Source organism: Anolis carolinensis, chromosome 1 (genome assembly GCF_035594765.1).
Source record: "Anolis carolinensis isolate JA03-04 chromosome 1, rAnoCar3.1.pri, whole genome shotgun sequence".
NCBI classification, from domain to species: Eukaryota; Metazoa; Chordata; class Lepidosauria; order Squamata; family Dactyloidae; genus Anolis; species Anolis carolinensis.
Genome location: NC_085841.1, coordinates 253,497,189 through 253,516,583, shown reverse-complemented (window position 1 = coordinate 253,516,583; position 19,395 = coordinate 253,497,189). Strand labels below are relative to the sequence as shown.

Below are 19,395 nucleotides of genomic sequence, written 5' to 3'. Positions count from 1 at the left end.
TGTTTTCCCTATTTTTAATACGAGCCAGATGAAATAAAAAGATTGTTTCCTTCCAAACTATAGGTCAAGTACCTCTATAGGCTTTAAGATGACTCTGTAAGTTATCATGTTATCTTTCTTTCTTGACAGTGTACCATTATGTGGTGTATCATTTCAGCATTTACTATCTTTCATGTCCTTTTATCTTCTTGCAAGCATTTCTTTTAAAATTCCAGCCCATACATTTGGTTTCATTACATAAGTCTGGCTCTTACAAAACAGATTTCTTTTCCTCCCGTCTTATAAAAAATGCTCTTCATTTTCTTCCATTTCATATTTGCTAGTAATGACCTGAAACAGTATATTGGCTTTGTTGTTTTTATCATGAGAAGTCTAGAAAATAATCACATCAAAAGAATAAAAATAGGTTTAATCATATTCATTTCTATGGACTTGGGAGCATTGTCGTATAAATGTACCATGGTGTAGTACTTACAGCAGCCTTCCCTTTCTACACTTAGTGCTGGGACTAGACCACAGTTAGACTCCTCATTCTGCTGGCACAGCACACCTAGGAGGAGGAAGTATTGTTTTAGGAATGGCTTTGAATGGAATATCAGACTAACAATAGAAAAGCAGATTCAAATTCTATTTATTGCCTGAGCATAGCCAGTCAGTCTTTTTCAGCCTAATAAAAATAATAATAATAATAATAATAATAATAATAATAATAATAATAATAATAATAATAACTTTATTTTTATACCCCGCCCCATCTCCCCGAAGGGACTCGGGGCGGCTTACATGGGGCCTGGCCCGATAAAACAAACAAATAACAGTAACAAAGCAATAAAACAATTATCCCAGTAAAAAACATCAACATCAATAAAAAAACAATCATTAAAATCAACAAGCAGGATACAGTATTAAAAACAGGAAACTAAGTCGTCTCCTGTTTTGTTATGGGGAAGAATCATGTACACCAGTGGTTCTCATATGTTTTTGGCCTTCAACTTCCTAAAATCCTAACAGCTGGTAAACTGGCTGGGATTTCTGGGACTTGTAGGCCAAAAACATTTGGGGACCCCAAGTTGAGAACTACTGATGTACAACCTCTTGAGATCCTGAAGGAGAAGGGCCGGGCTGTGGCGCAGGCTGTTGAGCAGCTGCAATAAATCACTCTGACCATGAGGTCATGAGTTCGAGGCCAGTCCGTGGCGGGGTGAGCACCCATCAATAAAAAATAAAAAATAGCCCCTGCTCGTTGCTGACCTAGCAACACGAAAGATAGTTGCATCTATCAAGTAGGAAATAAGGTACCACTTATAAAATTGGGAGGCAAGTTTAACTAATTTACGACTTGGAATGAGGAAGTGCCATCAGAGTGGATGATGAAGCAGCTGCTCCCCCCTGTGGCCAGAATCGAACATCCCCTCAGGAGAAGGTTAAATTGCCTCTGCGTCTGTCTGTCTCGGTCTCTGTTTGATGTGTTTATGGGCATTGAATGTTTGCCCTATGTGTGTATAATGTGATCCGCCCTGAGTCCCCTTTGGGATGAGAAGGGCAGAATATAAATACTGTAAATAAATAAATAAATAAATAAGGACAAATGAACATAGGCTTAGAAACAAAGCAGCTGAAAAATATTTGCTCCCTCTCCCCACCTTGCTTCTCTCTATTCTAGTGCCCCATGCCTAGTTTGGTCCGCCCTAGTCTGCATAGCCAATGGTGAGGAAGGTTGGGAGTTGCAGTCTAGGATCAAGGACCATCATCTGTCCCAAGATCTGCAGAGGACTGGAATGGGAAACAGTGGGTTGGAGAAACGTTGTTGCATTAATGTCCTATTACCTGCTTTGGTTCCAACCCAAGGTCTTAGTCCTCTCAAGGGACCTTCCTCCTCACTATAAATGCACAACTCTGTTTTTATTTTGCTTTGAAGAGACAAATCTTTCAAAATAAACATTTAGATCAAAATGTTGCTAGTTTTAATACCTCAAGAATGGTGCCACTTAAAAAAAACATAAAACATCTGGTATATATTAGTTAAGCTGTAGAACAGATAAATTGAATAAAAGAATGCTAAGGCAAGCAGGCAAAGAAAGAAGCGAGAATTGCTTAATGCTGTACAGTAAGTCCATCGAACTGTTTCAGAGAGACTTTCGTTTTCTCCCTCTCTAGCTGCAAGGGAGCACGTAAAAAGCTATTTATTGTGGGCAGAATGCATCTGCTTCCCCTCAGCCTAAGTATGAAGCTATCAAAGCTGTTTTAAGGATTTCATTTAATCTCATACACAAATTCTATGGCAAAAAAATGCCTGACAGCAACATGAGATCTTACATAAATTCACATTCTCTGTTCTTCCCTCTCTACTTCAAATGCATCTTTCCAGACAATTCATTTTATTTTCTCCCACATATCAAAGATCATATTGAATTTTCTTTTGAGAAATGAAAATAATTAAGCCATCCATAAAAGATTTGGCCGGTTAAAAAAATAGCACCAGATAGAGTTACCTTGGAAGTGAGGGGGCATCAGACCAATGAGAAGCATTACAGGAAAACAAGACATTAAGTTGGGCAAGCTAGGGGATCAAATAAAAGGGAGTGTTTGTGTGGACTCAAGGGGCATAGAAAGCCTGTCAGTGGCAAGCTTATGAACAGAACATCAGGCTTACCTTAAATAAATGCAGATTTGGTGGGGGGTTTATTTTCTGAAAAAATAACCAGGGGCTAATTAAATTAGGATGGAGCAAGGAGTCTTCTTAAGTTTTCTTCTGGTTATTTTCTTGTAAATTCTTGGATTACTTGATATTCCTTGGGAACATTAGGAAGATTGATCTATACATATGGCACCAACAGAAAGAGTTTATTTTGTGCTTCTCCATTTTAATGTACAATATGGGTTGAATGAATGAACTAAGATCCAAAAAAGCCAGCTCCATTTAATAACCTGCCTGGCCTTCATGGTCTTGTCAAAGTATTACTTTTTTCCTGTGTCAGTGCTCTTTGGTTTTATGCCAGGTTGCTCTACAATATTTCTCTTTGTCAAAGGCATATTTGTGCTCTGAAGGCAAAATCAGATGGTAAAATAAGTATCTTAAGAATGTGTGCATTTAAAAAAAAAAGTGAACTCTGTTCACTTTACAGTATGCATTTCCAACACTGAAAACTCCCTCTCCATCACAAAACCCTTGGAATTGAATGGGTATTATGAAGTAGGGTTACATGTTGAACCATGGGGAAGTGTCCATCATGAAGATCCCCACAGCCACATTCCTAAGAACAATCCAAAATTTCAGGAAGCTATATACCTACATAAGGCATATTTGTGTTTGCTCCATCCCAAATATGCAATATTATGACAAGGTATTGTTGCTGGGGAACTTCATTCCATCTTCCACAAACTACTGTGAAGATTGCAGATAAGAGGAAGAGGGAAACTTAGGTAAGTGGCAGATAATGTCATCTAGCCATAAGGAGAGGTGGATAATAAGACTATTAGCTATTGATGATGCTGTGTTTATGTTATTGTCTTGTTGTAATGTTGTTAATTTTATTGAGATATGTTTTAATCTATGTTTGTTTTATTTTTTGTTGGATTGGGCTTGTCCTCATGTTAGCCGCCCTGAGTCCCTTTGGGGAGATGGAGGCGGGATATAAGAATAAAGATTTTATATTATTATTATATATAATAAATAAATTATCATCATCATCCCAACTAATCGAGAGTACTAAGTGGGGAAATAAGGATCTCTAGAAAAGAATTTTCACACCTTCAGCATTCTACATTTCCAAGGAAGGTTTAACAACATTTGAAAAAAGAATTCTGTTCCTGGTTTGAAAGTGTTATTCCTGTTAAATTCTGTGAAAGTAGTTGTTCTACTCCAGAAACTTCATTTTTGTGGCTGCTACAAACTATGTTGAATTATTTGAGACTCAATGAGATATTAATTGAAAAATTATAGCCAAAAAATATAGCAAAATGTGCAACAAGTTTTTTTACAGTTTAATCAATTTTTCCATGTATTTATGATAGAAACAATCAGGAAATTACTTTTATAACCCGGGAACAAAAATTGTTTTACATAATCCAGTTAACATGGTATAAATTTTCTTAGCTCTATATGATAGACATATGTGTATAGCCAGATTCTATAGCTGCAAGTAAATGAGTTTATTGGGACCTGAATATTCCAAATTAATGGTGTCCTGGCATGTCACATGCGTTAAAACACAAGCTAACACCGCCATCTCATGAGGGCCCCTTTGGCCAGTGTATACCATCTCCTTTCTGGTTCCCAGTCAGCATCATGCTACATCCCAATAACTATCTCCACCATTCATACACCACACTGGTTTTAGGCAGAGCAGGTCCAAGGTAATTTTCAAGTATAGGAAAACAGAAATTTTGGCGCCCCCCCCCAAAACCAAAAATAAAAGCGTTGGATAAGCGAAAATGTTGGATAATAAGGAGGGATTAAGGAAAAGCCTAAATAAAGAACAACACTTAGGGGAAATCCAGACAGGAAGCAATCAGGGACAGCTAACACCTCCCAAAAAAAGATTCTCCCAGGCAAGAGGAAGCCAGGCCTTGAAGCCACAGGGCCATTACATGCTAATCAAGGTGATTAATTACAATATCCACACCTGCCTCCCAACAGACAAGAGCTCTTTCTCCCACTCTGGACATTATTCCACAGACAAATAAACCCCACTTGCCTTGCTTCCAACAACGGCTTCCAGAAGGCCCGCCCGGCCCACTGGAAGGGCCAACGTGGGCTTCTGGAGCCTGCGCTGGGCCTTCTGGAGCCCGTGTCGAGCACTCCGGAGCTCGCATTGGCCCTTCTGATGGGCCGGGCGGGCCTTCTGGAGCCCGCGTCAGCCCTTCCAGTGGGGTGAGAGGCCCGAAGAAGGCCCGTAAGGCCTGAAGAAGGAGACAGGGGGTGACGCCATCTTTCCGGGGGCCTCACTGCGCCCCCGGAATGATTGCGCCACCAGCAGCTGCTTAAGTAGCCTCGCCAGTGAACCGCCTCTGGTTTTAGGCACCATATTTTCCCTTACCTTTTCCCCACAATGGCTGTAGTTAAAACTGAACTTGTCATTGCACCACCATATTCACAAGTTTTGCATTTCTCTGGTTACTCTCACACACAGTCTTCCTGTAAAGGTCGGCTTTTAGCTACTTATTCCATACATCTGAGAAAATAGATTAATCTACAAACTGGGTTGTCTCAGTCTCCAAAGTGTCACATACTTATATGTCAAATAGGTGACTTAAGAAAGCAAGCTGATCCTTGTGGCATGCCCAACAAGCAGAAAAATGAGGATTCCTCATACATTCAGCTTCATCAAGGGTACATGATTTTAACTTAGCATTGAGAATTTACACTTGCCGGGTAGAGAACTATGCTCTAAGCAGGAATGCTTTGAAGACTGGAACAGAGGGTGAGGGTCTTGGCGCTGATTGTCTGAGAGGAAATTAAAATTCAAGCCAGAGAAGAATTTGGACGCACATTGTTCCCATCACATTTGAGGTAAGTGTTCAAAGGAGCCCAAAATATAAGCCAAACAATATAAATCTTAGGGACATCTCTAAACATGGTACCCATTATGCAGTTTAGGCTCCATCTTTCTTTTATTCAGGCACAATCTTTTAACCAGAGAGAGCACTCAAAGGTTGTGATGGGTAGCAGATACTCTCCTAGTTTTCAGTCTTAATATGTTAATGTCACAAACAGCACATCTTTTATTTTTGCTCCTGTGAAAACAACAGTTGCCATTGGTTTCTTTGCTTATAGCATTTCCCTCCATAACAGTTGCATAGCTCTGCATAACAGTTCAGAGCTATGCCTCACAAATCCCTTGAGTTGCAGCAATGAAACATTATAGTTCCTCAGTGAAGCTACTAATTTTATTTTACTAGTTTCAATGCCTTTGGGTGCTGATTATTCAAACAGTAATGCACATTGAGCAGCCCTTATCTGGAATGTCAACATCTGAAATACTCCAAAATAGTCAACGTGGGTGGCTGAGATGTAGTGACACCTTTGCTTTCTGATGGTCCAATGTGTACAAAATTTGTTTCACTCAAAAAAGTATTTAAAATATTGTATAAATTAACTTCAGGCTATGTTTCTTCTTGATATCCAAGATATATGATGTATGCATATGAAAATAACGGTGTTCCAAAATCTGGGGAAGAAATCTGAAATTCTAAATTCTTTTGATCCCAAGCATTTCAGACAAGGGATATTCCACCTGTATAATACATTCAGTAACCCTAGCTAGTGTAGGAACATAGTGAGAAATTTGATGAGAGAGAACCTATTTTTCATCTGTCCTGAAAGGAAAAAAATGTTGTTCTTGTTCAATTTATTTATAGCCCACCTTTTTCCTAGGCCCCTTCGACACTACCCATTTGAATCAACCTGGGGATGGATCAGGCTGTGGATGGCCACAAAATGTATGCAGTGGCCAACAGTCTTGGACAGCAATAGCTCCCAAAGTGATTCATTTAAGGTGGAATCAGGTGTCAAACAGGGATGTGTTATTACCCCAATCTTATTCTCCATTTTCATAGCTATGATTCTGCATCTTGTTGATGGGAAGCTTCCCACCGGAGTGGAAATCACCTATCAGACAGATGGCAAACTATTTAACCTCAGCAGGCTGGAAGCCAAAACCAAGGTCACAACATTTATTATAGAACTCCAATATGCTGATGATAATGTACTCTGTGTTCATTCAGAGGAACTACAAGCCACTTTAAACACCTTGCAGAAACATACAAAAAGCTTGGTCTCTCACTGAACATTGAGAAAACCAAAGTGCTTTGCCAGCAGGCACCAACCAATCCCTTTGTAATGCTAGAAATTCAGCTTAATAGTGTAAAGTTAGAAAATGTTGACAATTTCCGCTACCTTGGCCACCACCTCTCCACAAAAGTCAACATCATCACCAAAACACAACACTGTCTAAACTTTACAAGTGCATCATTTTTAAAATGAAGCAGAGAGTTTTTGAGGACATTCATAGGGATACCAAGACACTTTTTAAAATAAATCTATTCTCCTCCCAACTCATTTATATGCCTGCAAAACGTTGACCGTCTACAAACGTCACTCTCAACTTCTGGAATGATTCCATCAGTGTTGCCTCCATAAAATCCTGCAAATCTCTTGGGAAGACAGGTGGACAAATGTCAGCTTTCTGGAATAAGGGAAGACCACCAGCACTGAAGCAATGATCATCCATCATCAATTCCACTAGACGGGTCATGTTGTCCGAATGCCTGATTACCATCTTCCAAAATAGTCAACTCTCAACTCAAAAATGGAAAATGGAATGTTAGTGGACAGCAAGAGAGATTTAAAGATGGGCTGAAAGCTAATGATAAAAACTGTAGCGTAGACATCAAGAACTGGGAAGCCTTGGCCCTCGAGCGTTCCAACTGGAGGTCAGCTATTACCAATAGTGCTGTGGAATTCAAAGAGGCATGAATGGAGGGTGAAAGGGGGAAATGTGTCAAAAGGAAGACACATCAAGCCAACCCTTTTTGGGACAGCCTTCAATCTGGAAATCTATGTCCTCACTGTGAAAGACCATGTGGATCCAGAATAGGTCCCTACAGTCACCTATGGATCCACCACCAAGACCCTACACTTGGAAGGCAATCATGCTCTGCCACGAGTGATAGCCTATGATGACTCCCTTTCTCTTTTCTAGAAGCAACATGAGTATAAGAAGTAAGCAGGGTAGATTTAAAATCCAGCTAGCATGGAAATATCATTTTAATCTTATCCCTTTGGCCTTTCAAACTTTTTTCCCCTTAAGACTTCAGTGTATGATAATAACCTAATTTTCTAGTAGCATTTACTACTGGTGTAATTAAGTGATCAGCAAACAATCTTGAAACTGTAATTTGTCTGCAACTTTCCTCCCAATCCTCTTTTAAAGTTCTTTGGAGCATTTCATATCATTTATATAAACCATATGCCAAAGCACATGTGTTCCATCTTAAGGGTATGGAAGAGACATAAATTTCTCATGCAAAATATGTCAGGCACATGTGCACACAACTCCTAGCTGCATGTATTTGGGGGTAAAGAATACATTTTAGGTTTAATATGTAGATTTATTATACAACTGGCAACTTTAATCTGTTATGTGCAATCTTAACTTGAAGATTGGAGGGTTTGTTGCTCGGTTGCCTAAGATGCATGGACTTTGTGCAGATGTGTATATAATAGGGATGTGCGATCAATGAAAAAATGTTTCAATACTCATTATGAAATTGGAGAGGGGGGTGAATCATTTTTGAGAGTGTTTCTGAAATTATGAACCTAAAAAAATTTGTAACTATAACAAAGTAACACATTTTTATTACTTTTTAATTAAGTAATTGAGCAAGTGGGGAAACTTCAGGGGCTCATTTCTCCCTCATTTTTAGAGCTATTGTAATTAAACTTGCTATAACTGTACTACACATTTTCCACTGTTAGCTCACCAAATTTCAGAATGTTACACTCATCCTCTAGTTTTGGGAAAACTTTGAATTCTTTACAAACATTTTTTTTAAAAAAAACCTATAGGAGCTATCTACTTCAATTTTATCTACAGTACACGAGATACCCAGGGCATCAATCTCCAGAAGTTTCAGAAAGATTCACACATCTACTTATTTTTGGGGGATTTTTAAAATTTGGATAAATACATTTATCTCCCAAAAAGCAACAATAGCAATCCCCTTTCATGTTTGTCTAACAGTGTGTCTATTAGGCTTGCTCAAATAATTCGATTTCCCCGTTAGTCGTAACTAATTCGTTACTTTTGTAACTTGTGAAGCAATATACGACCTAGATTGTCCACTCGTCTGGATATCGCGGTTTCGAACCGCGAAAGGCCCTTTTTCTTATGTCGTCGTTTTTTTCCGTTGGGAAAACAAGGTTTTGCAAATCACCCAAACTTGTTTAAGTGCACTAGGGCAACCTAGTGTGTTGTTTCCACCTTGTGGCCAATCAGAGAGCACGTTTAACCCAGGGGAGGGGCTGGTACGACCTGAATTAAAAGAGCGTGCACGGGTGCCTTGTGGCTCATTTCAGCTCGGGATCTGCAGAGAGAGGGTGAGTTGGGAGTGAGATTCCGCAGGCAGGCAAGATTGCTGCGTCACAGCTCCCTTGGCTGAGCTACAGATTAGAAGACCGGGAGAAAAGGTTGGGTGGGTGAGGTGGGGTGGGAAACTGTTGGGTGTTTCTGAATTTTTTTTTTCCAAAGGGCCTGTGGCCTTTTTTCCCCACAAGCTTGGCGTTTGCCATTTGCCCACCAGCCCTGCAATTTTTCTGCTGCGCCATATTGCCTGCTGGTGCGGGCGGGGTGGGCTTTCATTTTGATTAGGAAACTTTTCTTTTTTTCAACGCTAGTTAGGAGTGAGATTCCAGGCAGGCAGGCAAGATTGCTGCGTCACAGCTTCCTTGGCTGAGCTACAGATTAGAAGACCGGGAGAAAAGGGTGGGTGGGTGAGGTGGGGTGGGAAACTGTTGGGTGTTTCTGCAGGGTGTTTTTCCAAAGGGCCTGTGGCCTTTTTCCCCCACAAGCTTGGCGTTTGCCATTTGCCCACCAGCCCTGCAATTTTTCTGCTGCGCCATATTGCCTGCTGGTGCGGGAGGGGTGGGCTTTCGTTTTGATTAGGAAACTTTTCTTTTTTTCAACGCTAGTAGCAAAGTCTGGCAAAAGTGTTGCGGATCCCATTATCCTCCGTATAATACCACCTGCTTTGGGAAAAAAGGGAGCCTGTTTTTGGTTCCTGCTGCTCTATAGGGCTTGCAGTCAGTGCCAGGCAGCAGTGAATCGCTAGCAAAGTCTGGCAAAAGGGTTGCGCATCCCATTATCCTCCGTATAATACCACCTGCTTTGGGAAAAAAGGGAGCCTGTTTTTGGTTCCTGCTGCTCTATAGGGCTTGCAGTCAGTGCCAGGCAGCAGTGAATCGCTAGCAAAGTCTGGCAAAAGGGTTGCGCATCCCATTATCCTCCGTATAATACCACCTGCTTTGGGAAAAAAGGGAGCCTGTTTTTGGTTCCTGCTGCTCTATAGGGCTTGCAGTCAGTGCCAGGCAGCAGTGAATCGCTAGCAAAGTCTGGCAAAAGGGTTGCGCATCCCATTATCCTCCGTATAATACCACCTGCTTTGGGAAAAAAGGGAGCCTGTTTTTGGTTCCCCCTCTTTCCTTTCTTCTCAGCTGCTCAAGTAGGGCTTGCTGCAAATATCTTTCTCCTATTAACCCTATCAAGGTCTGGAAAATACAGGTATCCCCTTTTTTACGTATAACAATAAGAACAACAGTAATAGAAGGGTTTGCGGCAGTTCGACCCAGAACACATTGCCAATCAAGAAACAACACATCTTTCCCCCCAGTAACACAATACCTTCCTCCCTTCTGTAAGCTGAAAACACTCCCGTTATCATGAAGCGTTCAGCTGAACGCGGGTCTGGTGGAGCAAGTCCTGCTAGTGGTCAAGCAACAGCCCGGACACTGTGGGGGGCCAAAAAAGTTAGGGTGGGTCCCATCCGTCTGGAACGCGGAATGATGGGAGTGGGTGGACTTGATGAAGAAGCTGGCTGTTCGACTGCTGAAAGTTCACAGCCCTCCACCCGGAGCCAGTTGTCGGTTGGAGCTGAGACAAGTGGACGATCAATGGAACATGCAGGTGTTGCCGTCCTGGAACTACAGGTGGTGGATAGTGAGGATCTAGATAACCCCACCCCTCCACCCGCTACTGACAGTGAGGAGGAGGTAGAGGAGGTAGTACCATCAAATCATAGACTTTCTCATGCTGCTGAAAGGGTGCCCACGACTCCTATCTCCCTGGGCGTCGGCACAGTGGCTATGGGGAGGCCAAGGTCATATATTTGGGACCATTTCAATGTCCACATTCAGCGTGCCACTTTGGCAGTTTGTAGACACTGTGGGGCAAATATCAGCAGAGGCTACAAACTCCCCTCCTTTTCCAGAAAAGTTATTCCCGGATTGTACGAGGGCTGCAAGGAACACATTATCCAGATGTTGCGGAGCGCCATGGGAGGACACATCCATTTTACCTCTGATATTTGGTCAAGCTTGGGAGGAGGCCATTCCTACCTCTCTCTCACGGCACATTGGTGGGAGAAGGAAGGCAGTATGGATACATCCCATCGTTGGGCACTCCTCGCTTTGGAGGTAGTTGATCGTGATCACAAGGCAGAGACCATCTGCAGCTATCTGGGAAACATGATGGGGGAGTGGCCGGAAGAAATGAGGAGGGGCTTCATGGTGACTGACGCTGGTAAAAATATGATCAAAGCGGTTGAAAGTGCAGGGTTTTTGAATGTCACCTGCATGGCCCACTTGCTTCACAATACCGTCAAGGAAGGTTTAAAGAGCCCGGAAGAGCAGCCGGCCAGCACCGCAAACATCGCCCTGCTGATCGAACGCTGTAGAAAGATCGCGGGCTACTTCCACAGGAGCATCAAGGCAGCCCGGCAGCTGAGAGACAGGCAGAGCCTTGAAGGCCTCCCGCAGCACAAGCTGCTCCAGGACGTCTCTACCCGGTGGAATTCAACCTATAAGATGCTGGAACGCATGGTCGAGCAGCAGAAGGCGGTACACGGCATCTCTCTTACATTGGTTGCGCCTGTTAGCAAGCTTGTTCCAACTAAGCAAGAGTGGGACACCATCTCCCAGCTGGTAGACGTCCTAAAGCCATTCAAACATGCCACAGAGACCCTTTCGGAATCAAAAGCCCTTCTTAGCCAGGCAGTGCCCATGGTCTTGGGGCTAAGGAGGCACCTAGAAATGCTTGGGGCCGGTCGAACATTGGACTCCCTGGCTGGACCGCTGACACCGCCGGTCCAGGAGGTGGTGAGGAGGTTGTCCTTTGCTGTACGGAAACGCCTAGAGCCACTTCTTTCCAGCAAGGTCCATATGCTGGCGGCCTTGTGTGATCCACGGCTAAAGTACAACGTCTGCCCAAAAGACTTTACCGTATGGAAGGCCCAACTAGTTAACCTTGTGAGGGAGGTCTTTGCTGCCAGGGTGGGGGAAACGGGCACAGTGGCCCCTCTACCGGAAATGCCTGCCACCCCCAGCACTAGCGCTAGTGGCGAGAGTGATAGTCCCGGGGAGCCGGCAGGGGGTTGCCGTAGGGTTACGGATCTCCAGCCGCAACCAGGAAACGCTTTCTTTGCAGAGACGGTGGCCATACTAGCCCGCTCGGAAGATTCCTCTTTGCTGGCTTCTGCGCAAAAGGTAGACTCGGCCGAATGCTCGGTCAACAGGTACTTTGAGGAGCCTCCTGAGATAATTTCTTGTGATCCATTGGCCTATTGGGCTTCACGTGATCACATGTGGCCGGATCTGTCGCACGTAGCCCGCCAGTTTCTCAGCTGTCCGCCCACCAGCGTGCAGAGCGAAAGGGTCTTCAGCCTAGCGGGAGATGTAGTCACGCCCCACCGCAGCTTGCTGGACCCTCAAACAGTTGAGAAACTGGTCTTCCTGAAGGCCAACCTTCCCGTGTTGAATTTCCCCGATTTGGATTTTGACACCGACGCCTCCTAGAACAACAGTTCTCCTCCTTTAAGCTGCTCTGCTTCTGATTAACTTTGGCTATTTCTGTTGGGGGGGTTGCCCCTTTGGCCTATGTCCAACAACTCTCTCCTCTATCCTACTATGCTTTCCTTCCTCTCATCCCTTCTGTTCTCATCTTTATCATCACACACCGTTGCCCACTTTCGTTTTTGGGTAAATCAATCTCTAGGGGCCGTTCCCTGAGGTTCCTATAGGTTTTGTCTCCCGTAATAATGATTCTGGATGGGAAGAAGGATATTCTGGGGGAACTTAGTCCATAAAAGCCAAGGTAGGAAATGCATCCGCTTTGGGTTCAGAACGGATTAAATTCAAATCTCTACCCTTTTTTTGGCAAAAAATATTTCGGGAATGAGCCATGACTGTAAGGTCTTCTCCAGATCCTCGCAGTTCCTGTACAGAAAGAACATTGTTATAATCGATGTGGATCCTTCGGTAAGACATATTTGGTGAAGGAATACGGCAGAGTCTCACTTTACAGAGATAACGGTCCATCAGAACCTTTGTGGCTGCTAGACACAGATGTGTCTTGCCGCAGTAAGTAGTACACCTCGCCCTTGGTCACCACTTCTCTAAATTGTCTTCCACTCTGGCCGCGCTCTCGGATGGGGCCGTTTGGCCGTCAGGGCGTGTGCCTTTGCGGCTGCTAGTGACCTGTGAGCGCAGGTCCTCTGGCTGCGAAAGTGCTTTTTCCTGGTTTGTTGGCGGGACGATAGAAGAGGGCGGAATCACACCGCAGAAAGCGGGACACCTCGGCCTTGGCCACCACTTCTCAAAATTGTCTTCTTCCACTGTCCCATCGCCTTGAGAGGCTGTGGTCGACGCTGTGGCCGCGGGACGGCCGCCTTATGGTCCCCTCGCCCTCTGTACGCGCACGCGGACGGTGCCGTTTGCCCGTCATGGCGTGTGCCTTTGCGGCTGCTAGTGACCTGTGGGCGCAGGTTCTCTGGCTTCGGAAGTGCTTTTTGCTGGCTTTTTGGCGGGACGATAGAAGAGGGTGGAATCACACCGCAGAAAGTGGGACACCTCGGCCTTGGCCACTTCTCAAAATTGTCTTCTTTCACTGTCCCATCGCCTTGAGCGGGTGTGGTCGACGCTGTGGCCGCGGGACGGCCGCCTGATGGTCCCCGCGCCCTCTGGCCGCGCACGCGGACGGTGCCGTTTGCCCGTCAGGGCGTGTGCCTTTGCGGCTGCTAGTGACCTGTGGGCGCAGGTTCTCTGGCTTCGGAAGTGCTTTTTGCTGGCTTTTTGGCGGGACGATAGAAGAGGGTGGAATCACACCGCAGTAAGTCTTTCACTCTGAGCTCAGACTTGTAGTCTTCTCCAAGCTATGGAGAACTCTCAGACGGATTCACAAAAGACTTCCCTGTCGGACATCAACGGCGACATTTCCTTCAAGTCCATGCCATCCTGATGCTTTGCCTGTAATTTCACTACCTCCTTGAAGCGGCCGGGCATTATAACATGGAGGATGGACCAGTTGGATCTTCTTACACTCCCAGGCACTGTCCTGTTTTTCCAAAAGCAATTAAGTTCAAAAGTGCCATTCTTCCCACGCTCAGCCTTCCTTACGGTCAAGCTCTCACATCCACAGGTTGCTATGGGGTATGGCATTGCGATGACAATGCGAGTATGCTGTCCTCCAATGTTTGCGTGAAGTCTCTGCTCTTATTTTGTCAAGTTTGGACATAGCTCTGCAAAACCTCTACTAACTTCCAGGCCACAGTCCGCACCTGCAGTGATATGTCGCAAGAAGAAATAAAACGTCTGTCATACCCTCCACATCCAATCCATGTTGTTGACAGTTACAAATCTGTGTGGTTCCCTTAGGCTTCCTTCTCTTACAACCCCAGCTTTGGTCCTTTCTTCTTTTACCTTTGAGAGAAGGCTCCTCTGCCCCTACTCTCTTTCAGCCAGCAGACTGTTATCTCATACCATAGGTTGTAAATGTGCCTTCCATTAATTTCAAATCCTGCCTACAGGTCCTCTAGCCACGCATGTCGCATTTAATGTTCCACACAAACAGCTAGATGATTCCAGAGGCTGAACTTATGCGGCCCTGCCGCAACCCATTCCCAATCTTGCAAATGGCGGTTGATCCGTTTTCTGTTCCCAGCATGTCAACTAACACTTTTCGTGGGACAGACTAGGTGACTTGGAATTCCCAAATAACCCAGCACATTCCATTAATTATCCTCCAAGCAGTTCAAGGCTTTGAAGAGAGTATTCAACATGGCCGACGATGGTGTGACCCCTTGCAGCAGCTTGCCGAGTGACCGATCTGAGAATACTCTTCCTCGAGGCCAAACTCCCGGTCCTGGAATATCAAGAAATCCCTTTGAAGTGAGGAGGACTCTCAGAGAGTTTATAATACGATCAATGTAAAATGATTAAAAAAAATTCTATTTCCCGCCAACATCTCCCTGCGTGGACTCAGTGCGGCTTACTTGGGGCAGCGGCCCAAACAACATGAGGACAAAATAAAATAAAATAATTTTAATTTTATTTTATTTTAATGAAATTAATAAAATAATTTTATGTCTTTACATCAGAAAATATTACGGTACTTGCAGAAATGTCTGCAGTGCAAGAGTACCAGGTGCACTTTTCCAACACTTAAGCTGATTATACAGTCCAGGACAATTCTTAGCGTTTTTTAATTGAAAATGAGGACTGTGTTTTGACGAATGAAATGAAAGGTGCTTTACAAGCCAACTTTGTTAACACTGCCATCGTTATATGTGGGACACCCTGCCCAAAGCCTCTTGTCGTTTAGGATAACGGAAACATTTTATTTATCTCCCACCCCTTTCCAATGCTTTTACAATATGGGATAACTGAAATCCCACAATGACAGGGATAAACCTTTTTTTAATGGATCCCAGCCATTGCCTGCTATAATTATTTTCTCTATGCGTGTGTCTGAGAGGATAAGACACAGAGGGAAAGTATGTGATGCTAATCTTCCGCAGACTCATAAGTAGAGAAACAAACCACTCAGAAACTCTGTATTGCTATTAAAAACAATGAGTTATGTCTTCATGGTTTCTTTTGTCTCAATATTTGTGCTATGTTTAAGTTCTTTGGTTTCATTTCTACTCCATAAAGACAATATCTTTCATTATTTTACATCCACAACTTTACTGAAACTGTATACCAACAGAAGTCATTTCCCTCTTTCCAGCTCATCTGCTAGAGAACTTTAATAACACCAGACACACACAAGTCTTCCCTCTAGTTCAACTCCATAGAAACATGAATCTTACATCAGAGCCTTAAAACCTTCCTCTTCCAAAAAGCCTTCGAGGACTGTAGGGTGGATCGTTGCCTATTGAAGAATTGGTTGCCAGGCCAAGAGTATTTCGCACTTTATTGATTTTTAACTGTCAAACTACCTCATCTCTGTGGAAGTATTCAGCCCTCGGCCCAGAGCCGTGTTTTTACACCACTGTTTTTTAAGCAGGTAATGCTGTATGCTGACTGTGACAGCTTTTTTATTTTATGTGTTATTGATGCAACATTTTCTTTTATATATATATTGGTTTATTTGCTGCCATTGTATTGTTGACGGGCATGCCCCATGGAAGCCGCTCAGAAGATGGGGCGGGGAATAAAAATAAAGATCTTACTGTTGTTATTATTATTATAATCATTATTGATGTGATGGTGGCCACGACTACCCTGCGGACTGCCAGCTTGCTTGTGTCCATCCGGTAGGGGTGCGGCCAGGGCCGCAGACGGTTTGCTGTCAGGGAGTGTGCCTTTGTGGCGGCTAGAGACTTTGGGGCTCTGGTCTGGTTGACACAGAAGTCTGGTTAGGAAACATGGTGGAATGGAGCCCACCCGGGGGATCTCAACAAGTTTTTCATCGTTTGATGCGAGTGTGGTGCCCAGACAACCTGAAGGCTTGGATCTTGTTTGTGATCGGCCAGGGTGATGCGACAAACACCGTGGTATGAGAGAGACAATCAAGAAGGAAATTCCTGCTTCTTGGCAGAAATGGGCAGTGCTGGGTGAGATCTCATGGGTGGTGGGGTTGTGGCGTGGGGCCGGCCAACGTTGGCCGGCCCCCCTGGGCAGTGGGGCTTGGGACCCCTTTTCACTAGCAGACGTTAAGAAAACACGCCCTTCCCCTTGGGTGGTGGGGTGGTGGCGTGGGGCCAGCCAACGGTGGCCGGCCCCCCTGGGCAGTGGGGCTTGGGCCCACATTTCACTAGCAGACATTAAGAAAACACGCCCTTCCCCTTGGGTGGTGGGGTGGTGGCATGGGGCCAGCCAACGGTGGCCGGCCCCCTGGTCAGTGGGGCTTGGGCCCACATTTCACTAGCAGACGTTAAGAAAACACGCCCTTCCCCTTGGGTGGTGGGGTGGTGGCGTGGGGCCGGCCAACGGTGGCCGGCCCCCCTGGTCAGGGGGACTTGGGACCCCTTTTCACTAGCTGCCCAAAAGGCGACACCCCCTTCCCCTTGGGTGGTGGGGTGGTGGCGTGGGTAGAGGCTAAGGTCGCAAAAGCAGAAAACTTTGTGGGTGGGCCGGGCCGGTCTCTCAGGGATGCGTGCCGGCCAACTGTGGTCGGCGCAGGGTGGGGTCTTTGCTGCTGAGATAGACATTGGGGTTCGGATCCCCACGTTGATTTTTTCTTTCTGCTTCTTGCTGCCTCTTGGCCAACGTGGTCGAGTTTCCCACGATGCATTGCATCTCTCTTCTCTCGCAGCTGTCCTTCCGTACACGTTTGGGCAATTTTCCCCAGATCCTTCCTTTGGGGCGGGGTCCTCTGGTTTTTTTTTCTCTCTCTCTCTCAGGGATGCGTTCCGGCCAACTGTGGCCGGCGCAGGGTGTGGTCTTTGCTGCCTGCGGATTTTTTCTTTCTTTTCTTTTTGCTGCCTCTCGGCCTACGTGGTCGAGTTTCCCACGATGCATTGCATCTCTCTTCTCTCGCAGCTGTCCTTCAGTACACGTTTGGGCAATTTTCCCCAGATCCTTCCTTTGGGGCAGGGTCCTCTGGTTTTTTTTCTCTCTCTCTCTCTCAGGGATGCGTTCCGGCCAACTGTGGCCGGCGCAGGGTGTGGTCTTTTCTGCCTGCGGATTTTTTCTTTCTTTTCTTTTTGCTGCCTCTCGGCCTATGTGGTCGAGTTTCCCACGATGCATCGCATCTCTCTTCTCTCGCAGCTGTCCTTCCGTACATATTTGGGCAATTTTCCCCAGATCCTTCCTTTGGGGCGGGGTCCTCTGGTTTTCTCTCTCTCTCTCTCTCTCTCTCTTTCTCTCTCTCAGGGATGCGTTCCGGCCAACTGTGGCCGGCGCAGGGTGTGGTCTTTGCTGCCTGCGGATTTTTTCTTTCTTTTCTTTTTGCTGCCTCTCGGCCTACGTGGTCGAGTTTCCCACGATGCATCGCATCTCTCTTCTCTCGCAGCTGTCCTTCCGTACACGTTTGGGCAATTTTCCCCAGATCCTTCCTTTGGGGCGGGGTCCTCTGGTTTTTTTTTCTCTCTCTCTCTCTCTCAGGGATGCGTTCCAGTCAACTGTGGCCGGCGCAGGGTGTGATCTTTGCTGCCTGCGGATTTTTTCTTTCTTTTCTTTTTGCTGCCTCTCGGCCTACGTGGTCGAGTTTCCCATGATGCATCGCATCTCTCTTCTCTCGCAGCTGTCCTTCCGTACATATTTGGGCAATTTTTCCCAGATCCTTCCTTTGGCGTGGGGTCCTCTTGTTTTCTCTCTCTCTGTCTGCGGGATGCGTGCCGGCCGGCTATGGCCAGCGCAGGGTGGGGTCTTTGCTGCTGAGATAGACATTGCGGTTCGGATCACCACGTTGATTTTTTCTTTCTTTTTGCTGCAATTTTTCCCACTCCCCCTGCCAGTGCTTTTAATGGATCCAAACCTTCATGTGTATCTCTGCAGCTAAGCCACCGCCCTACTGCTTTGGGGAAAGGGGCAGGGGTGTGGGATCCATGCCCCCATATGTCTATTTCCGCAGTTAAGCCCACGCCCTGCTGCTTTGGGGAAAGGGGCGGGGGTGGGAGCCAGCCCACGGTGGCCGGCTCCCCAGGGGAGTGGGATCCAAGCCCCCATTTTGCCATCAGGCGATAAATCAAACCAACGTCACACAAATCTTACAGAGGGGAGGGGGAGGGGCTTGACCACTGTGGTATAATGGCCTCCAATCTGGATGCCTGGGGAAAGTCATTGCGCATTGTGGGCAGCACAATGTGTCTCTTGGCCAATGGCCCCCAATGTCCTAACATTTTGACAGATTTACGGGCACTGAAACAATGTTACACAAGTAGAAGAAGGACTTTCACAGTGAAGGAACCCCTATTGAACAGGAAATAACAATTCAAAAGCAGGAACAGATTTTTGCAATTGATAAATAAAGTTTTTTTATATGAACTATGAAATTGCGCAATAAATCTTAGGAAAGGGCAAACGCTCTGCAATTTAGCGAACAAGCAGGGTGGATTGTGTTCTCCCACTGTACCAAATTTGATCAGTATAGCTGAAAAAATGAGTGCAGGAGAGTCCCCTAACTCCCCCCCCCCTTCTTGGGCTGTTTTGGGCCACTGCGCATGCGCGTCCGCCATTAACGAATTACTTTTGAAACTAACGAATTTTCGTTAATTTCAAATTTTTGGGGGGCAAAATTCGGAAATGACTTCAGAAACGAAACGCTACCCCCCTCTACTTTTGAAACGAGTTTAGAATCAATTTTTTCGTGGATCGCTCAAGCCTAGCACAGATATATACTATTATTTACTTACTTTAGTCCTTTTTGTATATTCAATAATTTTAGCATACCACTAGAG

The 19,395-nt window shown here is 45.2% G+C and overlaps 1 long non-coding RNA gene across 1 annotated transcript in view; it reads right to left on the bottom strand.

The window, feature by feature from the left end:
- The window catches only part of LOC103278713 (uncharacterized), a 110,606-nt gene that overhangs the window by 32,784 nt on the left and 58,427 nt on the right, over positions 1 to 19,395 (bottom strand). The window contains exon 3 of the long non-coding RNA XR_010001862.1: positions 476 to 550. This is a non-coding gene — a long non-coding RNA (uncharacterized LOC103278713). The remainder of the gene's footprint in view (positions 1 to 475; positions 551 to 19,395) is intronic.